The 23,345-nt window shown below is 41.4% G+C and overlaps 1 protein-coding gene across 7 annotated transcripts in view; it reads left to right on the forward strand.

Annotated features, from left to right (window-relative positions):
• SORBS1 (sorbin and SH3 domain containing 1) overlaps positions 1 to 23,345 on the forward strand; it is a 206,351-nt gene that overhangs the window by 99,331 nt on the left and 83,675 nt on the right. The window lies entirely within an intron of this gene.

The following is a 23,345-nucleotide window of genomic DNA, read 5'->3' on the forward strand; positions in this document are numbered from 1 at the left end:
GATTTGACTGGACCTTTAGGTAATGCTGTGATAAAAAATACTGCAATATGAAAACCTTTCAGGTAACTGCTTTTGTCTACATTTATCCATATAAAAGGCATATGCTGAATTAAAGAACTGCTGAAAGCTTTACTAGAAAAGAGTCATAGCTGTCACAGAGCATGTCTGTTTCTCTTCTCTTCAATCAATACACAAAATGAGAGATTTGTCTTTTGTTTTTGATTGTAATTTCTGGTAGTATCCAAAGGGAGGGAAGCATAGATTTATATATTGATGTCTCTTACTATGCACACTGCAGTAACATTTAGCGCATGATCATATTTTAATATAACTTTGAAAATTATTTTTAGATTTCATTAAAATCTGTTGGCTCTGTATGTGGTAGGTTCCCCAGGACCAGGAGCACATAACTCAGGGCTGTCCTGTTGTGTAATAAATCCCATCCAGCCCCCTGACTTGATTAATTTTTGAATTCTCACAGTTATACATTCTGAGTGACCAAGACTTCTAGGACCCTCTTAATTTTCACAGAGAATAAACTCTGAAGTCTGGGGGGTTTTTGTCTATACCTCATAACCTTGCCAGGTTATGAGAAGCTTTTGGCACTCAAATCTTTGCTAACCTGTTTTGCTGCTTGCTCTCAGACACCTCTCCAGATTTTTCATCTTCACTCTGTGCCCTAATATGTTCTATGTGACAAAATAATTCTCAGCTCTGGTGATTCTGATGTTGAGGGAAAAAAAATTGAAGAAAAATGGGTGAACAGCAAGATTGTGTCCTCATTAATGAGTAATGGACAGGGGGCAAAATAGTAAAATATTTATAGACAGTATTACTTAAATATGATTTTCTACTTGATGTAGAAGCAATACTTTAAAGATTTCATGAGATTAATGAATTTGACAAAGAATAGAACACATAGAAAGGCTGTGATTCATGAAGTAATAAAAAGTTATAGGTGCATGTTTCTTTTAATGTATACACTTCATATTCTTCCCAAATTAGTCATGTCATGGAGTCAGGATGGCTGGGGTAGGAGAGAAGGTAGGGGTTCTTATAAGTAAAGGAATCATTAATAATGCTGTCAAAAGTCAAATGGCAGTGGGAATCACTTAGCCCCATATTTTTCTCTGTTGCACTTGCTAAATTATTTTGTGATTGGACAGACAAAGGCACACTTTCTGTTTGCGATCTGCAAGGCTGCAAGTAGTGGCATAGATGAGATTCCATGATGAGGGCAGTGACTCCACAGCAAAAGAACTGCGACCTGGACTAACAGCGTTTGAAACCAGTTATTCTGGGTTGATACAGCCGTAAGTCTCTGCTCTTCAATCATGATTCTTTGGTGGAATTGATATAAATGTTGTCTGGAATATTCCAGGAGAGTCTGAAAAATAAATGTCAAAATCTGCTTGGTTTCAGGTGGAAGGACTGAGCACTTAACACAGTGATAGAAGCACAGAGCTTTTATAGGGTATTGATCAAGTTTTTAAGTGTTTGAAAAGAGGACTGGCAGTTTTAGTTCTGTTTTTTAATTGAGAAAATGAGATGCTGCTTTTTTAGTGCAGTGATTGTAGAAGGCTGGGAATAAAGTTTAGATTTCCTGAATTCCAGATCCTTAATGAGCTGTGTGAGAATCTGAGTTCCCCTGAATTATCTTCAGGGAGGAGATATCACAGTGAATTGTGATTGCTTAGCAACTCTCTGAATTGGAACATCCTAAAAGGTTTGAAAGGGAGCGTCATCAGAAAACCTGTTTTTCTAAAGGCAGATCTGGTAGTCTTCTAAAGTATGGAGGAAGGAGGGAAACATATCCATTAATTAATTCTCTTTGCACCTTAGTATTACCAGAGGCAGGATGTTGTCCATGGTAAATTCCACATACTTCTGGGTAATGTCTTATCACTGTGTAAGCTTCTATACAAAGTTTCCTTTTCTTAGTGTTGTGTTGGATTTTATTTTATTTTTTTTTCTTAAGTGTTTGTTTCTTATAGGGAGGAGTAAGACAGCAACTCTTAAAAATGGCAGAACATCACTGTTTCACACACACTAATGGGTTATAAATAGGAAATTGTCCAAGAATAATCATAGTTTTTGGCATGTACAAGAATGCTTGGCAGAAAGCTTGTCTGGAGATAACACACAGCGCTACTACTTTAAGTGTTGGAGTGTAGGGGTTTTGTGTTTGTGTAGCTGTTTGTTTGTTTGTTTTGTTGTTTTAAATAAGATAAAAATATTTCCTGCACATTTTAATGTGCTAATCTGTATTCAAACAGTTTTGGGGGCACGTTGTAGTGTGCAGTTAAGTTTATAGACTTGTCCAAAACCTCAGATCTTGACCTCCTACACAGAAATGGCAGCATATCTATCACATTTTCAGTAGCAAGGGGAAGCAGGCTGTCTCAGAGCCATTTAAAATGCTTTTATTTCATATTTGCCAAGTTCTTCTATTCTCCGTAGGTTTTAATGGCTCAGACCTCTGGAAACTCTTCCATACATGGTTAAAGCGTAACCAATGATGGAGGGGGAAGAAGGGGGAAGATGGAGGGAACAACCTCCTGAGCTGATAGAATTTTAAACAAACTTGGGTGGTTTTCCTGAGACAGCATTTCAGCCCCAAGTCATACCTATATATTCATATGCAGGGCATTTCTCAGTCTTAATCATGCTGGAAGCTAGAGGAATGAAGTATCCGTGTAGAGTGCATGCAGTGAGTTGGTATCCAGCAAGGGTAAATAGCCTCAATGCCCTCTCTATTCAGGCTCATTTTCTTAGCCAGGATCCTTTCTGGAATCCTATTTCTACAAGATTCCTTCAGCCTTTCTGCTTTTGTCCATCTTCTACACACATTATTGAAATAACTTGGTTGATATTACCATCTTCTAATGGTGGGAACCCTTTCCCTATCTATCTTGTTCTCCCCTTAAAGCAGATTGTCATGCACAGCACTTACTTTTGAGCAGCTTTGTACTAGGTCATCAGCATTGGATCAAATGTTGTATACCATTTCTATTTCAAAAATGTCCTTTTAAATAATTTAAAGATTTCTGTGTAACTGAGCCCTCTTCCAAGCTAGAAACATATTGAGGACTGATTTGGTCTAGTGCTCACTAACATCAGACAAACTGAGTTCTACTGTCTGTCACAAGCCTTTTGTGTTGTATTGGTCAAATAATCTGCTTGGTTTGGGTAGAATTTCCAAAAGCACACAGCAGTTATGTAAATCTATTCCTGTTCAAGCTGATGGAGGCCTAATTCTTATTTCCACTTAGGCTCCATTACACTGCCAGCCTTAAAACTAGGCTTTTTGCCCCACCACAAGAATATAAAGGCATCCCATAGAAATGCAAATCTATGACCGACAATTATTCCATTGACTTCAGTGGAAGCAAGATTAAACAAACAGAACTGCTTTTTAATAATTTCAGCCTCAGTTTCTGTGTTTTCCTAATATAAAAATAATCCTAGTATCATGTACCAACAAATGCAGCAAAGCTAGTTCAATGTTTGTCCAGCTGTTTGAAGATGTCTGGGGCTGCCTAAGTGTCCACTTGCATCATTGACTTGAACGAACTTTCTCATCAGCGAAAATTTTGTATTGTATTTTATCTCGAAGAGAAATATCCCTCAATCCAAGTAATTCAGTTTAGTAAGATGTGTTGTTCTTGAATTCAAGAGTCTAACATGTGATGAGGACTTCTGCTGTGCAGGACTGTATCATTGCAGGAGGATATTGGGCCCGTGTTAACCGTGCTGCAGGTCATGAGACTGTTGGTAGGAGCCAGTTTGTTTCTGTCCCAACCCTACAAGAATCTATCAGTTGCTAATGGCATTTTGTAACAGATCCTTGCAAAAGTTCAAAAGGATATGAGGATCACTGTCTTCTAAATGTCATGTGAATTTTGCAGACTGATAATGAAGCATTTTGTTACCACGATGAGCTGCCTTTTCTCCTGTTGATATTCTAGTGCTCAAATTAATACTGCTCTGTGGCTTAAGATCACATCACTCAATTTATACTAAAACTGTTAACAGGAATAAAAATAAAAATATATTTTAAGTGTTATTGTTACATGAGCTGAAATAATTGTTGTGTAAGTTCAGAGACTACAATAGTAGGTGTTCAATTTAATTGGAACATACAAACATGTACTAACAGATGCCTAAAAACCCTGAAAGAGAAATCTCTGCCTACATGAGTGACTGCTTTGCAGTCAGTGGGCTTGCTTGGAGAAGGTTGTTTGTGTATAAAATTGCAAAATCAAATCTTAAATAAATAATGCAGCATAGTTACTCTCTGCAAATGTGGGGTTGCCTTGTGACACAGGGCTTTTGCTATCTCTTTAAACGGATGAGTATGGTGCAAAAAAGGTCACGGTCTAAAATGTTACTTCAGGAAACAGCTCATTCCATTTCCTTTCTGTAATGTTGTCTCTGGATTTACATGATCAATAATTCACATAAACCTTTCCTGGACATAATCTATATTTCTTGCTTTTAGTTTTGTAGTTTTTTATCTGTTAACATCAGAATCTGACAACAGGATCCACCAGAACAGCCTGTTAAATACAGCTAATATTGACTGTTCCTGGAATGCAACCTGATTTTGCAATTAGTGAAGGCTACCTCAGATTTATTGGCTCAGGAGCAGTAAAGCAGGTTGGAAATGAATAAATCTGCACTTTTCTGGCAACTGTGTAGCCATCTGAGAGGACTCCTTACCACCTCTGGTGTTCAATGCAGCATATGTTAAGTGGCTTATGTTTAAATGCATTACACTTTATTGGCTACGCTATTACAATTTGTACAGCTGTCCAGATCTCCCTGCTCTCCAAATATGTTGTATCCAGAGACCACCAGTGGTTAATGACTGTCCTTAAGACTGTGGCTGAAGCTAGGGTGCAGATTTTTTCTTCTGAGGAATATAGACCCTAACACAGCTTTTATGAGATGGGCCCTGACCTCGTCTCTGTCAGAGCAGAGAGGGGTGCCAGGATTTTAGTTAATTTGAATGCACAGCCACACAGTCCCCATGGGAACTTTGGGAAGGGGAAAGGGTGACCCTGCTATGAAACTGCTGTTTTACCATTCCAGACCTTCCACTTTCACTGAGGAATTGTGCTGTTTGCCATTTGGTTAGTTATCTTAATGCCACAGAATCCTGAATATTCCAGTGTAGCTTGTTCTATATTTTAAGTACAACCATATTTCCAGTCAGGAATTGACCCCTTTAGCTGTGGTATTTTCCCCAAATATGGTTAGCTTCAAATGATCTCACTGCCAACACAAGCCACTTTAAAACCCACACATTTAAGTCTATTACAAGCCAATGCTACCCAGCTCTGTATGTACTTTTCTGATGGGAGAAGAAATCTGTGTGGCTGTTCAGTGCCAGTTTTTCCCTTTCTGTGAAGGATTAAGTGTCTCCATGTAGCAGGGAATGAGAACAGCCCTGCACATGTGGGCTGCTGCATGTGTGCTGTGATCCATATCTAGCTGGATGTCATGATCTTGGCTACTGCCACCTGAGGCTGTGACAGAGATTTTAGTGCTGTGATTCCTAGGGGAAACTCACACCTCTGTTAAAAACCCCGAGGTTTCCAGGCTCTTTCCATAATGAGTAGAGAAAGAAAAGCACTGCTGTGTGGTGATTTGTTCCAGCTTGTGTTTGTTGTAGGACAGGATTACTTGTTCCTTCAAAGCCCTTGTCACTCACCATTGACTACAGAGGCAACTGTCTACATGCCTGACATTTTACCAATTCCAGTTAGGTGAAGTGGATCCTACTATTCAGATTTGCCTCTCATGTTTGTTCATGTGAAATGTCCATATTTAGAATCAATAGCATCTTGAATGAGGATTTATGAATGTCCTGTATGTATATGTGCTGATTTGCAAGCTGTACTTTGGCAACATGGGGTTTTTTGAGGTTTCTCACTGTGGGAAAGCAATGAATAGCTGGTCACATTGGGAAATAGAAAGTACTGGGTCATGAGGAGATAATGAAAACTACAGCTTTCCGCACAATCTAAGGTTTCTGAGAATTTAAAAATATTAGATTTTTTTGGGTTACAAATGCTTTGAGTGCATGATCTCTTCAGTGGTTACTTAGACCTTAGTGGGATTTCACCTTCTAGCATGTGTAAAGTTGTTAATTAGGAAGGGGCAGTTCTGCTCTGAACACATCACATAATAGTTGTGAAAATTTATCATTATGAATTTAAAAAAAAAAAAAGTAAGTATCCAGAGCAAGCTGAGGTAAACCTGAATCTATTTAGAAAGGTCCAATGGCACTTGCATAAGGAGTGTCCTTCTTCAGAAGCCCATAATTTTAGCTGTTTACATCTTTGAACTTACAGTACTACTTAATTCTGTTCTGTGAAAGAGATCATGGACACAGAGCTAAATAGTGCAGGGATAAATTCTTATTTTTTGCCTTTGTGAAACCTGTACTAGTGTACTTGGATATTGTTGGTATCCAAGCCATACTGTGCTCTCCTTAACATAGAGAATGTCAGGAGACCCAATTTATCATTCCATCAGGAAGGCTGGTGTTCTGTTTTTAGTAACTTATTGGGGGATGGGAAGAAGGAGCTGTAGTAAGATACTGTGTCCTTGTCTAGTAGCAATGGTGAATTTCACTTTGTCATCTGCTGAATTACTTCACTGATGGGACCTGAGCTGTTTCTGGGTAGGGACTGTTTGGATGGAACGTGCTTCCATGCGTGTATGATGAGTTCCTCTTCACAAGACACTGGGCAGACAACTTGTTTCACACAGTCCAATAAAGCTGTGATGGAGAGGTGACTTCTGCTCACTCCTGGACTGGCTTCAAGATCCTCTTGTCATAGAGCAGTTATTGTATAGAGAGTGATTATCTTCACAGTCATCTAATTTCTTCATTATGTTGTCGATGTGCTCCTCTAGGCATGCTTGTGGAGTGTGTCTATTGAAGGGAGTCAACACTTTGCTGTATAAGCATATCAATTAAGTTCTATTATCTTTATTGTAGACATGAAACCCCAAATCACTTTGCTTATTTAGAGAAGCAGAGCCTGGAGAGGGTTTGCTGTATTATTAAGGATGCTCTTTGTCATTCCTGGAGTCTACTGACAATTGAGTGCACTGTAGACTCTGTTCATCAGGCCACTTGTGGTTTCCTTCGGGACTTGAGACAAAGCATCCTGCTGGTGCTTCAGATTTCTCCATTGACAGAGCAAGGACAACTGTTGCTTAGTCACAGCAAGAGGGACTTTTCAGCTGAGAGTTGCTATGAAGTTGTTGAGATGACACATGTTAGAGAAATGCATCATTTTGTTCTGACTGAAATGCAGCATTGCCCTTCCCCTTGTAATTATCTTTAAGAAGAGAGTTCCAGGACTTCAGCACTTACAGCAGTTCTCTTACTGCATCTCTCTGGAAGTTCTTGCTATTTGTAACAGAATAGTTTCCATTTGTCATGACAGACTATTTCTAAGCTTTGCTCATTAGTTAGGACTGGAATATATCACTTTATTTGTTTCTGTAGATGCTTTCATCAGAAACCAAGTCCAGATGTACCATGTTGGCAGTAGATCAGGCTGAACTACCAGAGGTTTTGCTGAGACTAAATAAGGCTTAAATATTTTCATTCTGTTTCCTCTTCACCTTACTTATCATGCTGGCATTGACAGAAGCAAGGCTGCTTTCCTGAGTGCTGATCGCCCTCCTGCATCATCAGTAAGTGCTGTTAGCACTGTTTAAAATACAAGAGACTTGTTGGTGCAAGAGAGAGACAGGGGTTTGAATAGCTAATGCTCCTTGTTTTGGCAAGCCTATTAAGATGTCAAGTGGCTCCTACAGTGGACAGGATTCTGAGATCTGCGGTAGCGCAGTCCTGACATTTGGAACTGGCAGCCAGCCCTGAAGGTGACAGCGCACTCAGTCTGTTTTCACAGTGCTTCTCCTCACAGGTCTATATCTGGTAATAGGCTGCCTGCCGCTGACAATTTGCATGGCAATCTCCACTAATTGCCAGCAGTGTTTTCACCTGTCAGGAACAATTCCTAATCAAGCACTGCCTCTCTGCAGCTCTGGGCAACTACCATGTGTGTTACAAGATGTAGTGTAATATATGGTCATTGGTAAACCTCAGCATTGTACTGACTTGCCTTCTGCAGCCCGAAGAATGCTGGTGGAAGGCAACTTGCTGCAAGATGCTGCAACATGGCTACTTCTCTGTGTGCAGGAGCCAAGAGTGAGCAGTGGTTTACACTTGGAGTGGAGTGTGTGACAAAATACTGCTTCAAGGCTGCTGATGACACCAAAAGGGCCTCACGGTGAGGCAATTAACTTTAAGTCACCCTCTCAGAATAAAAGACATAATGTCCAACCCCTCAAACTAAGGTCTTGGAGCAATGTAGACTTTATGGAAAGTGCTGTTCTAATTTTCAGCAGCTGAGTTAGTAAAACAGCATGACTTGGCATCTGGTTATAGGAAACGTTGGGGAAGGATATTGCTTGCCAAATATGCAAAGCATTTGTATGATTTGCTTCAGCAAAGACGTGAAATGCATCCTACTCAGTCTGAACTAGGGAGGAACCCTGGGGCTAGGAAAGCACAGAGTTCTGAATGGCAAATGGAGAGTGGAAGAGCTGTGAACTCCCAAGGAGGTGCCTATTGCCAGCCTGTAGTGGTGACAGACCTAACTCTGGATCAAACCCCTAGGACATTTCTCTGTGTGACACTGTGGGATGGTAAGATTTGGTAGAAGATGAAAGTGAGCTGAGACTTTTGTTTCAGAAGAGCTCCTGCAGTGTTTTGTGGAACAGAGAGTGCTGTTGGAACTTCCAACTGCTAATTAATTGCAGATACTATTTTACTTACCAGTATCAAATCTGTTGAATCATCTGTGTATGTACTTTTGACTTCTGAAAGGTCTAAATTAGAATTTGTCCTTTGCTTGTCTGGGGCTAGTGTTCCTGAATGCTTTCCTGTTAATTATGCCCATGATGGGGAGGATAAAACAGGCCAGAATATATCCAAATATGGTTCACAGAAGTTACTAGAGTAGAAATTGTTTGCATTGTAGAATTTTGTCTCCTTCCAGGAAATTCATGTACCAGAGACCTCGGTGAATCAGTCAGTCTTCTATGGAAGTTCTCATTCTGTACAACAGAGATAACTCACTCTGAGATATGTAATCTCAATTGCATTAAAATATGTTAAGTCACCCTCCTCTTCACAAACAACATGCAGCATTCCTCCTCTTGCTGCATGATGGTTTCCTGATAGCAGAGCAAGAGAGGATTAAATTGTTCAATGTCAGGTCCATGAGAAGAACATTCAATTGCTATGCTAAGAACATGAAATGTTTAAGAACATTAAACTGGTGTGCAGGCTGTGAATGTAAGTTATGGAAAAACTACACCTTCTGGACACAGATCACTCTACCTTCCTCAGTCTCTAAAAAGAAACAGCAGGATCCCAGAGCATGGCTGTAACTGCACTGACACAACCCTGGTAAAGGTAGCAATAGATCGTATTTCATATCAGTTCCTCAGCAGACCAACTTGCATTTTATCAGCTCCTTCCTTTTTCAAGGGCCTTGATCATATCCTTGTTAAAGAAAGAGCTGCTACTTTATTGCTTTTGAAATGGGGCTCAAGAATTCACTTACATAAAAATGCCTTGAAATCAGTGGATGCTTTGCCATAGAGCATGGCCGTGTTCATCTCCTGTACACAGGAGGTTTGTTGTCACTACATCATTAACAAGACAAAGAGGTGTGGTAATTGCTGGCTCATGGGGCTGTGGAAATCTGTGGGCCTGGTTAAGAAATTCCTGCAGTGTTGAGGTGACTTTGGGGTGAAGCTAAGGCTTAACAGACAGAGACTGCTCATGCAGTTACCTCCATGGCATGCATGTACATGGATGGTCTAAGCAACTTCTAACTGTTACAGAGCCTCCTAAGACCATTCTGTTTCACCCCCCCACTTCAAGAACATAAGAAGAGTCTAGTTCAATAAAAGGTGGGTAATTAAGATAAAATTTTAATTATAGTGAAAATTTATTCAGCTTCTTTTGGAATGTAATACGGCTGGAACACTGTAACGTGTGAGCTATGGGGAATTTAGAATGAACTAGTTCTTGTAATGTTTGAACTTGTTTCAAAAGTATCTTGCCATGAGCACACATTACAAATGACAGTATAACAGTTCATCACAGTCACCTTCACTGCATACAGGCCTCACAGATTTTAGCTGTCAAGAAACAAACAACTGAGCCTATGATACTTTGTGCCTCTTGATACTGATCTTTGGAACTGGGATATCTTCCTAATTCATTCCACTCCTGTCATGATGGGAGCAGTTGAGTCTACTCTAATTACAGGGAAATGTGATGAAAATGTTGGCTTATGCTTGCTGAGAACAGGAGTACAGTGCAATGGAAGTTCCCAAGATCCTGGCTTAGCAATTGGATGCTCCATGTCTTTGTTAGTGAACATCTGTTCAGTGAGTAACCCCCAAGACAAGCGAGTATCTTTTCAGGATGAAACTAATAATGTTTGAACAACTTGTTGAAAATGTTTTGGCCTGGCGTCATTATAGCTAGCTGAGCTATGCTCTAATAAAACCAAGCCATGTGTTATCTGACTGAGTGGATAGAAAAAATATTTCTTGCATTACAGCCAAATACAAAGCAGGTGAGTTACTGGTCTCCTGAAACATGGGTCACTTTTACTGTGAAGTCAGGTTCCAAAGGTCTTTTCAGCCCTTACCATCCAGAGGAAATTGTCTTGAGCCAAAGCATTCTCTCCTTCTGAATGCATGACCAAGCTCTGCTAAGCAGCCCCTTTGCTAGGGCAGGTGAGCTGCTTACGTGGGGAGTGTCTGCTAAATTCTCAGCTGGTGTTAAAGAAGAGCAGGTGTGATAGATGACAGATGGGTGAAGGGACACTTGATTCTCCACACCACTAATTTGGTCTATCCAGTGAAGTTTCATGAAGCCCAGGTTAAATTTCAGTTCCTGGGTCTGAAGGAGAGGAGGCTCTGTGTAAAATCCATCACAGGGTTAATAGAAAATTCATCTAACCAAGATGTGGTCTTATAAATGGCAACACTATCTGAGGCTGAAGTTTTGACTTGTATTAAATGTATAAATATTTGCAGAGACATCAGTAAGAGCAGCTAGAACCTTATGCAGCACTAAATAAGAAACAAGCTGAGTTTGATCTAGGTGTCTAAGGCCAAAAGAGTTACTCATGTACTTCTCTCAGGTTTTAATACTTTTCTGATTTTTCAATGTGAAAAAATGGTCTAATGTCACCTCAAGACCATTGTAAAAATCGGCAGAGTATTGGATAATCTTGTCTTAGTCAGTCTTGCAAATAGTATCCCTTTTCCATTTCAGAATTCTGCAACCATATTTGACAGCTCTGTCTGTGCTATCCTGGACATCTTTGCTGCTCTCATCAGGCACATGCCTTAGTTGTGTCTTGGCACCAGTTCGTAATCTGCCATATCTTTTGTCTCTAACTTTTTTTATTTTAAATGAGAAGTCTAAAGAGTTTATAGTTCATTTGGGTTTTTGTGAGGTGTCCTCATCTCTTAGATATTTAATGACCATATTAGGGAACCTCTGAAAGCCCAGAAGATCTAGTTTACAGGATTAACTCTGAAAGTTGAGTATGATTACAGAATTTGAAAAACAACTTGACTTGATGGCCTTGCATTTTATGCAAAGCTGTAAACAAGAGGAGAGTAATCAAAGCTTGGCTTGTTCACAGATATGAACTTTAACATTATCTCATGGGAAAGACAAGAAAAGGCCACTTATTCAGATTCAAGGATAGCATCTATTTTGGCAAGTAACTCTTGGAGTAGGTACAAAGATACTTAGAAAGCAGGTCATGCTGTTGTTGTACCCTTTGACCATCTAAAATGTAAAGGGGCCAACTTGCCAGTGCAGGACAAGGAAGCATTGATGTTCATGTGGACAGAGAAATTCTAAGGGATGTTCAGTACAACCTGAGCAGATGTGCTCCTTTCTTAACTGTGTTACCGTTATATCTCACGTTTTGTGAGAGGGCGACCTCTGGGCCTTCAGAGGCAATAAAAAGGGTCTTTAAGGGGAAATCAGCCTGTATGAATGTAAGAGGCAAAAACTGCCTAGGCCAGGTGTAGATTTACACTGGAAATACCCACATGAAACACTTAACTGGTCTCAACTGGGACTCACAGCAGCCTTCCTTGTGCTCAGGATCATGGTGCTGCCATAGCCAGTTAGCAGCTAGCTCAGAGATTGCTTAGGAGTCTTTGCATAACCCTGCATTGTGCAGAGTAGGCATTCCCAGGACCTTGGTTTTTTGTTTAGTTGAAACCTAAGATTCCTGGTTACTTCATGACATGCAGATTTTGCAGAACAGCCCAGATATTGTGGGAATCACAGTCAAGGCGCAAGAGCTGGCATGGCTGCACCTTCTGTATTCTGTCCACATTTGACCTGCTGTGGGTTAGTATCCCCTGAGTTCACAGGGAAGGAAGCCCTCCTGCGAGGCAGGATCAAATTCCATTTTATGACTGCTGCAGAATAAACTGTGAAAGGAGATGGACCAAGGAGAACTACTGCTTTGACACCTCTGCCTCTTTTTGCTGAGCTCAACAGCCCATTCTCATGTTTCTCTGGCTGACCAAGGTACATCCTCCTGCATCAGGGGAGGGTAGAATTTCTGATCATGTTCATGAAAGACAGATAGGAAAGCAGGTGTGCCCTGTGAGGATTCAAATCTTCTTCCTCCTGAGATGTTGAAACTACACTGAACATCAGTCTCAGTGCTAAGAGGCTGAAGAAAATCTGATTTTGTTCAGGTTGGGCTTTTTCCAGCTATGCCAAATGCCTGGCAGGATGTAGCAGCAGTCTGACATATTTGGTGCTCTGGCTCTCTATGTGCACACGCAGAAATGACTGAGCTGTGCTGAGGGATCCTCAACCGAGTGCATTGCCTTGTCCCAGCACCCAGAGCACTCGTGATGGTCAAGGGAAAGTAGTGGACTTCTGAGAAACATCACCAAGTATTTAGCTTTTTAGCATTTTAGCTTCTTTTTTACTTTCTCTTCCTTTGTCTTTTGTATTGTAGGCCTGTGTCTAAAGTAGGATCTGTATTTCGCAAGAGTGAATGCCTGGAGGACCTTTTAAAGTCCTATGTTCTATCTTCATGGTGTTCCCACTTCAGATGTTCTTGAATCAGAATGTGGGTTCCCTGCCATCCCAACTTGAGCTATCTCTGTTTTTTGTGCAAGAATACCTATTAGAATTACTTTTCTTTGCCTTTGTGTTCTGATCTTTCCTGGTTCTCCAAGCATTTTTTCTTCACAGTGAGATTTTTTATTTATCTTACATGAAAGCTGAGTCTCATGCACTCTCTTGTTTCCACCAGGTGTGGCTGGATGAAAATATCACCCATTGTAGGAGCTGACAACACCATCTTAGATGTGTGGTGCCCAGCGGTGTTATCAGAGCGGGAGGTGGCACTTGGTGCTGTGTCCATCCTTAGCTAACTGGGAGATTGTAAATTGTTTAGAGCAACTCTGTGGAGGGCAATTCTGAATGAGTTCAAGCTTCAAGAATCTCCAGGAGATTTTTGGTTAAAGACTGAACGTTGTTACTCAGCTAGAGCGATGTGTGAATAAGTCAGTATTTCTGCAGTGGCATTATGGAATTGTCTCAATTATTGGAAGAGTGGATTTTAAAAATCTGGGCTGTTTTTTAGCATGGAGAGTTTGTTGAAGACAGGGTGGCTTTTAAGGCTATTATATGAGAAACGTATCTGTCAAATCTCGTGAACTTTGGGGAGGTCTGAATATGAAGACCAAAGATGGGGTTTTTTGATGCTCATCTTCATTTACAAGAGCAGACTGAGTCACAGCTGGGGCAGACTTTAGTGGGAGAATGCTTGAGCTAAAGTAAGCAACTTGCTGCTGTGCCCATTAGCTTTCCAGTTCACTAAAGGAGTAGAATCACCAGTCCTTTTACCAGACAGAACTTCAGCCTCACTCACTGGCATTGGCGCATCCCAAAACTATTAAGAACCTAAACCCATGGTTTAGCATCTGTCACACACAAAACCATGTAAGGGCCAAATAGGAATTTTACAACCTGTTTAATTCTAGCAATGACTCAGAAAGAGCAGACCTTGCCTGAAAGCACAAGTATAGGGCTGCAAATGAAAGAGAGATGTGCCTTTGGGCTGATTATTCTTGTACCTCTTCATGTAGCTCTGCCAGTTGTAGCTATTATTTATGTTAATATAATTGTCTAATCATTTTTGAAAGCCAGTGAAGATATTTCCCTACAGTGTTCCCTTCTTGCCCTGTGGCAATAAATTCTTCAGGCTGATTTTCATGCCACCTTTTAAAATTTATTTTTATAAAATAATATCTATTACATCTAGTGCCTTCTTCTAGCATGGAGCAGGATAAATCAGTGCATCCCAGTTTTGCTTCACAATTATTCATTCGTTACTTGACCTGCAGCCTGAAATTAATCAGCTTTTTTTCTATGCTTCCATCTTTTTCAGCTAAATAGTCCTTTAATCCTTCTTCATAAACTCAGTGTACATTTGTCACCTTTTCTCTTAAGCATTGATTTAATTCAGTTGTCTAATCTTGCAAGGTTCCTTGGTATTATTTCATTACACTTTGGTTAACAAGTCAGGTTTTCTGGGCTGCTGCTTCAAGAGTCTGCCTGATTCTTACTGTGGCTTTTACCTGGATCATTATGAATCCCAGCCCAGGTAATGGTGTGGTCCCTGGACTTCCACAGCTTCCACATACGTGGTTCAGGCTGCTCCCTCCATTATTCCCTTCCTTGCTTAAGACAAGGGAGAATTGTCTTAAATCATGTTTGTAATACCCTGCCACCCTAAGCAGGGTGTGGTGCATTATCCAGGAGAAATAGCAGCTTTGAGATTGTCTCCTGTGTTCTACCTTCAGCATCCTGGAGCAGTGCCCTGCAGTGTGAAGTAGCTGTGACCTGCTGTGCTCTGGCCCAAACACTGACCTTCTGAGAGCTGATGATTAATTGATTGAGGGTCAGACTTTCAGAAAGGCTGTCTGAGCACAAGAGGTTTCCTGGTCAATCGTTTTCACCTATTTTAAGGATGCCTGACTCTTAGCATCGCCACAATCATACCTGATGTAACTTGGCCAGCTGCTTGGTCACTTGCACTTTTAGGCACAAAGAACAGAATCGGAAGGGAATCTGATGAGAGTTTGTCTCATAGTGGTTACAATCAATTTTCATTTCTTCTGTTATGTATAAAGACATCAAAACTATGAGGCTTAAAGAAATATGAAACATTCGTTTGTTCTTTAGAACAGGAAGTATTCTTCTTTTCCTGTAGACTGGATAAAGAGTCTTTTTGCCCTTTGTTTTGCCAAGAATAGACCATGTTTTCAGGGTCTGGGTCTAATTTCTAAATTACAAGAGCAAGAAAAAGAACTCCAGTCAGGCTCAGCAGAAAAAAACAAAAAATAAGCCTGTGTGCAAACACAGGGGACAGTGGCGTGTAAGCACATTGGCAGACAGGGATAGAAGCAAGAGATGACTTGCTTCTATGAGACACGTTCGTGGTTTCATTGCAACATGGAGCCAATGTACAGAGAAAGCAGAGAGGCCTTTCACATCTTTTACACAGCTCGTGGACTGTGTGTCTTGTAGCTTTTCTGTGAACTGATAGTGACCCCATGCAGTGCATTGTTCCTTTTCTTTTTCCCATCTGTTCAGCGTTTCATCTTCTCAGCTCACTTGAAACCTGCTATTGATTTTTAGATGTGTCCTAAGTTTGCCATAAATTTTATATAGTGACCTCATACTGCCAGAAAACAAAACTGACACACGTTCACCCCAAAACATTCTCTTAAATAAAAGGAAAATAATGAGAATCTATTTATAGCCCTCTGGGAATGCCTGACCTGAAAGAGAATCACCACCACCTTGGTAGTTTTTGATCCCTGCAAGGTAGATCTTTCTTTTCAGGGAGGTTTCAGCTGCTTTACTCTTTGTTCTCTATATCTTGGTGTAAGTTCATCTCTGTTTTGGTATATGCATGGCAGCACCAAATATTAACAGTTGTGTCTGTCTCTGCCCAGCATGTTTTGATTTCATTCACAGGCAATGCATTCCTTGTGTTAGACAGATTCTGCTCTGGCAATAGTACATCTGCCTGGCATGCCCCATTGCTCCTGCAATCTATGGCTGAATCCTCTTTGTCATTCCACTGTTTCTTTTCTCATTTCCATCTGTTCGTCATTCCAGACTTTCTTGAATAATGGAGACGCAGTGATTGCTTTTGAGATGTCTCATTAGCTTGTTGTAAGCATTTTCTTTCCTTTTTTCTTTTTTAGTAGCCCCCTTTGCCAGACAGTGCAGTTGAAAGATACAGTAAGGGGAATTGACAACTTATTCCAGCTGTTCAGCTGAAGCAAATGCCAGTGGCTCTTCTGCATGTTTCCCTGCTTGCTGTCCACATTGATTTTCTATTATTCTTGGCAAAAATAAGGGAGGCCTCTTTTTTAGCCACTGGAATTTAAGGGGAAGCTCATTGCTTGAAATGTTAGACTAAGAGAGATTAGGGAGATTGAAGAAAACAAGTACTTTTACTTTAAAGGATTACTGATATAAAATCTAAGGCAAGAAACTTACTCCTGTTCTCAATTTTGCATGCTTCACCCTTTCTGTGTTTATTGAGGTAAAATTCATTACCATAGTTGTTAGCTGTGAAAAATTGTATTCACTATGGATTTAACTCATGTGGCTGGATTTAAAGTCCCAGCTTTATTTACAACTTCCTAACGTTTGCTGCTAGCTGTGATAAAGATCTTATAACGCAGGGCTCCAAGTGATTTGCTGAGAGGTCAGATAGAAATAAAACACTGTCTTCTGGTGTAGTGTCTTGAGATACAGAGGGGGGATACAAATGTAAAAGGCACCTACTTCCCATGGGAGTGTCAGGTGCTGGCTGTAGCCCTGAAGGGTCAGAGCACAGCAGTGCTGTGACCAGACAAGGGTGGGATCCCTGCTGGCCCCCTCGCAGTGTAGAGCACCTCTCTCCTTCCTGTGAGTCTGCCTTACTGTGGGGGGAGAGCTACAGCCTGAGGGAAGCATTTTCATCCTTGTACAAAGCCCTTCATCAGTGGCATTGCAGGCTGAGAAGTCTTTCACTGCTTTCTATTTCTCTCTCCCTTCCCTGCTGGTGTTTCATTTTTCTAGTCAGTTTTGTAGTTCTCAGCCTCTTTGAACCAAACCTAGTGAGCATGAGATCTCAGTGAGATTTTGTTGCATTGTTTTTCCCTCTCCCTGGAATGAGGGGCTATTGTTTCCTCCTAGAGAAGTGTAATCAATGCCGTGCCTGAAGGCCAGGTCACTGTGTTTGACCCTTTGCTTTGGTCACTGACCCGCATTTCATTCAAACACGGTAAATAGTGGCACTTCTTATGTCTCTGAGATTTATGTAACAGACAGGGAAAGATTAGAATTGGAGATATCTCTTACTATTCTGGGGACCTGGGCTGCCAGCCAGTTTTACTTCTTGAGAAGCAAGTGTGTGGTTTTGTGAGTATGAAGGTGTGACTCATTCTCCTCCTTGACATACTTTAAAACATGCACCAAGTTGTGATTTACATGAGGATGCATTGAGGCTCTGCTTGAGCTGACAGCACTTGGTACACTTTAATCTTCCATGTGGATAGAGGAAATGAGTTAATCTGCGGTTAAATATAGAGGTGGTGAAAGAGGTGGGAAGGGGAGGGGTTGACTCTAATCTCACTTAGGTTGGGGTCAGTTGAGAGTAACCTCTGTATCTGGATGGTATTACTCTGGGCAAAGTCATATCTCACCTCTCTGGAGCTGACAGCGTTAGCTAATGGAAAATGGCGACAAAGTGAGAATGTGCCCAGAGCTCTGGCATCACTGCAGTGTTGTTCTTTCTGATCACCATCTATCTGTTGGCGACGCCTTTTTTTTTTTTCCTTTCAAGAAGTATCAAGTGAATTGTAGGGATAATCAAATGTGTGTCGCTGAAATTACATCTTAAGGATCTGAGAGCGGATCGGTGTTGATCTACAAGCTTGGTTCTCTGATTGTTGAGATGTAGCATGACCTTGTTCCTTTGTATGTTTGTTTTCTGTTTATTCCTAACCTTGGCTTTGAAATGGGGATGTAGAAGTAACAGGGATGCCTGCTCTGCAGATATCCACTTCTCCCTTTGTGTGCAGATGTGCTCTTAAATTCTGTTAGACTGAGAGCTGTCACTTTACCATTCTCTCCAGCTTCTTACATGCCTTATTTTTTTGGGGGAAGCCTGTATTAATGATTTGTTTGTATTAGCTACTTCTGGGCAGTTTTTCTTCTGCAAAGTGCTGCTGGAATGCTGCCTGCTGGCATGCCCAAACTGAAGGAGCTACACCCGAGCAAACAGGGGAGCTTTGCCCCAGGCTGCTGCCTTTTGCCATGGAGGTGTATGCTGCCTGTCCTGTGTTGGGGAAGAGGTGAAATGGATTTTGCTGACTCATTTGGACAGGTAAAAGTAGTCTTTTGGGCATGGACTGAACAAACCTGCAAGAGGAATTTTGGCAGCAGCCTCTTCTGAGGAGGCAGCTCAAGTTAATCTGGTTTATGCTGGTAGTTTCTCTCAAAAGGGTTGAACCCAAGTCGTCCATGTAAGGAATTTGCATTTGGAGGTCACATATTATACAGATTGTGTTTGATGAGCAGTGGGTGAAGAAAGTCACTGCTTTACATAAGCTTACTAAAATCAAAGGTCTACCAGGCAGAAGAGGTCATTTTTATATTGGAGAAAAACTAAGCCAATGTTGAGAAATCAGGATCTACCCTGAAGTGTACTTATACCACTTTTATTGACTTCACTGAAAATGACATGCTTTAGCAGGATTTGGCCTTGCATGTACAATAGTAACAGCATCATTGTTATCTTCATGACATGCTTTAGCAGGATTTGGCCTTGCATGTACAATAGTAACAGCATCACTGTTATCTTCAGTATTTCTGTTAGCCCAATGCAATATTCTCTGAGTCATTCTAGTCCACAGGGACAGGCTGGGCTCTGGCCATCTGTCCCTAAGCAGTCCATATTCATAGCATATAGGTAGTTTGTTTTGTAAAAGCGAATAAACTATCTGAAACCCAAGGATATTAGAGATGGCTTATCAGTAAGTTGGATGATGGTGATTATTAGTGCTACTATTATTAATAATAATAATAATTTTACTTAGCAAAAATTTTATCAGAATTTGATTTTTGCTGCACTAGCTGAGGATGGCATTTTTGTTGTATTTGATACTTATTAAGCTAGAATTCTTTGATGGAGTGGCTCAAGTAAGAAATTTTCCAAAGATCTGTTGATATCTCTTCTGAGTTGATTGACAAGTCTTAGGACTTCCAGAGTGGAAGGGCATAACTGTATCTGACACCAAGGACAAGCATCAACTTAGCAAACAGTTGCCCAGGTTGAAGACTTTTGTCTTCCTTTCCACACTGCTTCTTGTTGCTTTACCAATACTGATGGCTGGCCTCACTTGCAGCTTTGCCAGCTGAAGGGTGCATGTGAGCACTGTGTGATCAGCATCAAGAAAACAGATCAGCTTAATTTATTGTCACTGGCTGTTCAGTTTAACTTGGTGGATTCAGCCTTCTGTGGATTATGAAGTGCTTGCTTGGACACCTCTGCTGTGAGCACTGCAGGGAGTTGTAAGGTGGGATGGTGACGAGCAGTTTTTCGTGAAAACGCCTTCAAAAGGTGGATGCAATTTTCAGCTTTAGAGGCAGTACAGACCATGAAAAGAGCATTGTGCTGGGAAAGCTGGAGTCACAGTTTGTTTCTGGCACTGATTCTGGTACGATCAGGTCAAATCACTCCTCATCCATGCATCTTTTTCCCCTTCGTGTGTCTTGTCCATTTGAATTCCTTGAAAAGGGGCTGCCTGTTCTTATGTGGAAAATGGCAAAACACAATATTTTTATCCTACTAGTCTTACCGAGCTGCTTGAATTTGTTGTTTTCTAAATGGCCTTTAGATCTGAGTATTGTTTGTTGATCTTAGTTTCCAGCTCCTTGCTTTTCTATTCCAAAGCTGGTCCCACACTGATGTGTTTGATTATATTTTCATTGCCATTGTACTTGCTTTGATTTTGCAGCTCAGTGCCCAAAGCACAGGACACTGTACAAACAACATGATGAAGTCAAGCAGGGTCAGGTCCTTTCTCTTTTTACCTTGAAAACAATGTGAGACTCCTATGTTTCTTTTGCTTGGCACCTCCAATTCTTGAGCTGGAGGCTCTGTGTGTGTGTGTGCTGCCCTCCCGTTGTGTTCAGGTGTAAGATCACTTGGGGAGTGTTTTCCATTGCTGCCTAAGGGGGGTACTGGAAGCTGTGCTGTCTGCTTGGTTGTGTGTGAGTTCAGACTGTGAAGTGTGGAAAATTACTGCAAGAATAGCAGCATGCTGACCTGATGTTCATGTCTGCAGTGGGTTAGTTGGAACTAGGTGTCCTAATCAGGGTTTATAAGTGTATTCATAGACTTGTCCTGGTGGACCATGCCTGGCCACTGTCTGCAACTAGAAATTTCCTGTTTATCACCTCTCCTTTTTGCTTTTGGCAGCATTCCTTCCTCCATAGGGATGTGGTTTGAGTGTGGCCTGAGTCCAACTCTTTTAAGATGTGCCTGGCTGTTGATCTGAAAAAGGGAGAAGGAGCAAGAGAGCTTGATTCTATACTACCATGGTGTTGTCAGTTAGTGTATCAGCCCTTAGCATGGAATAAAACAGCCTCCAGAAGCATCTGTAAAACCGTAGACATTGTTACTTTTGTACTTTAATCTCATCCTCATGGTGTTCCCTTCCTGTGTTGCTCTGAAAAGCCTCTTATACCAGGCTTGGGTACCAGAACAGACTGAGGCTGTCACTCAGTGCATCAGAACTATACAATTTGCAGTGATTTATTTGTCTTTAAACTCAAGATGTGTCTAGAGTTAAGGAAACCCTTAGTTAAAAAAATAAAAGGGAGAGGGCAAAAGGAAGGAATAAAACTCTAAACTCTGCAGGGAAACCTTTATCAGCAATGTGGTGAGATTTTGGGTTGGTTTGATTTTGTAGTGGTTTTTTTTGTTTGTTTTCTCTCCATTTGCTTGATTTCCTCACCTGCTACATTCATTCAAAGTTTCCATGTGGAAGTTGCTTTTTGTGGCTCCCTGAGCAGCTCAGCTACCGCTGGTGCCAGTTGCTGGCTTCTTGTGCAGGCAGTATCCAAGTACCTTTTGTATTATTAGAAACTCTTCCATCAGACTTTTCTTTTGTGGTGGAAATCAAACTCTTAAAAACAGATAAAGCCAGCACACAGCTGACTGCTAACAGAATTAAAATTAAAACATGTTGAAAACTTCTTGGTATGGTGTCCTTTCTCTCTGACACTCTCAGCTCCCTAATTTTGCTGCAATTGACAGAAAGTGAAGTACTCCAACAGCACTGTGTATAAAGTTTGTCTAAACTGCATCTTTCTGTGAGTCCTGCATAGATTTTTCACCAAAAATAGCTTATGGTCCTCCAGGAGATAATAGGGGGCATATTTCCAAGGGGAAAGTTTGAGCGTTTCAGTGTTACCTCTAGACTGGGGCAAGGACCAGTCTTAACCTTCCTCTGTATCCTTGCCTCACTGAGCTCCCTGGCTATGTGCCAGGTTAAAGCCTGACTTGTAACAATTCTCAGCACCAGAGAAGTTTCTATCCCTTGGGTTTTGTGCCATTTACTCTCTCCTCCCCCTCTCAGTCTTGCTCTTAGTCCTTGTGATAACAGTTCTCTTCTTTGGGCAGCTTTTGGTAGTTGGGACTCTGGCCAGCTTCAGCCTTTTGCCAACTCACAAGGACAAGGCAGGTTGGGAAAGCAAACAAACTGCAGTTAATGCCAGCAGGGTAGCTTCTTGTGTTGCACAAAAACCAGGGCTTGACCTTGCCACTGGAATATTAACTCTCTCTTGGTGCATACTCTGGACATCTTTATAGGAAATTTTCTTTCCAGTACTAGCTATAAGCCTTTCAAATGTGTGTCCTTTCACTGATCCCTTTCTACTTGTTGGAGATGGAGAAGCTGTTAGACCATCCTCAACAGAAAACTCTAATTTTTTTCAGCTTGTGTTTTCCTAAGACTACTCAAGGTGGGTTTTTAGGTTGTTCTTTTTTTTTTTTTTTTTTTTTAAAAACAAACAAACAAAAAAAACCAAAAAAACCACCTATCATATTATTGGAGCTCTGTAAGCATGGTCTGAGATGGCTCCTATGCAAGGTCCTTGATACTCTTATGAGTGCTTTTATCCCTGAGCATCACCTTCTGCTTTCTCCATGCCATGATTTTGCCCCATGTGCACTGCCATGAGGATATCTAACTGGTGAGGCTTCTGGCTGACAGGCTGGTTGTACAAGGCCCTTGGAGGTGCTCGTCCTGCATTGCTTGTTGAAAGAAATGTGACTTCACTCCCCTCAGAACTTGAATAAAACAAACAAGGATTTGTTCAGTCATCCAGCACAGGCATCAAACATTGCTAGTTGGTCTCCTCAACCTCTTCTTAAAGTTCTTGAATACAGGGAAGTATGAAGAAGGTAGTTGTTGTGTCGTGAGCTGCAACGAGGCCCTGAGAGTGACCTGCGCCTTCGGGGTGTGGAACATGCTGCTAAAGCAAGGCTGATGATTAAGGCGAAGAGCCGGGGTCCCATTTGGAAATCCGAGTGCCGTTTATTACGGTGCATGCACAGATGACAGCCTCGAATGTAGACTAGGGATGAGAACTGGGGATGGGCTGAGGGCACAAGGTTAAATGGGGGGTTAAAGGGGCAGACCCAAAGGTTAAGGGCCAATAGGGATAGAGGAAAGTGGTGCAGGGGTGTGGCTATGTGTTGGGAGAACCAATAGGGCAACAGGGCAGAGCACTGCTGTAAGACAGAACCCGTGGGGATTGAGGGAGGGAAGAACATTCTGGAAAGGGTACATATATGGTCAACAAGAACCGAACTGGGGTGACATCAACTTTGTGAACCAATGAATGAACAGAATTTACAACATATTAGCATATGACTGCAAAGGTCCATGGGAGAAAGGCACTTCTCGCCCTTACCCAAAGGGTTTTTCTCCCTGCCTGCCTTGGCCCCTCCAGGGCTGAGGCACAGCAACGTTGGTGGCAGGCCCCTCAGCCTCCACAGGTAGTGTAGAGAAAAATTGCATTGCCCTCTGGAAGAACCCCTCTCTCCACTTGGTACAGCAGGAGCTCAGGGTGAGTGACTGACTAGCTCAGCCTGATAAAT

This window comes from Hirundo rustica, chromosome 8 (genome assembly GCF_015227805.2).
Source record: "Hirundo rustica isolate bHirRus1 chromosome 8, bHirRus1.pri.v3, whole genome shotgun sequence".
Lineage (NCBI taxonomy): Eukaryota > Metazoa > Chordata > Aves > Passeriformes > Hirundinidae > Hirundo > Hirundo rustica.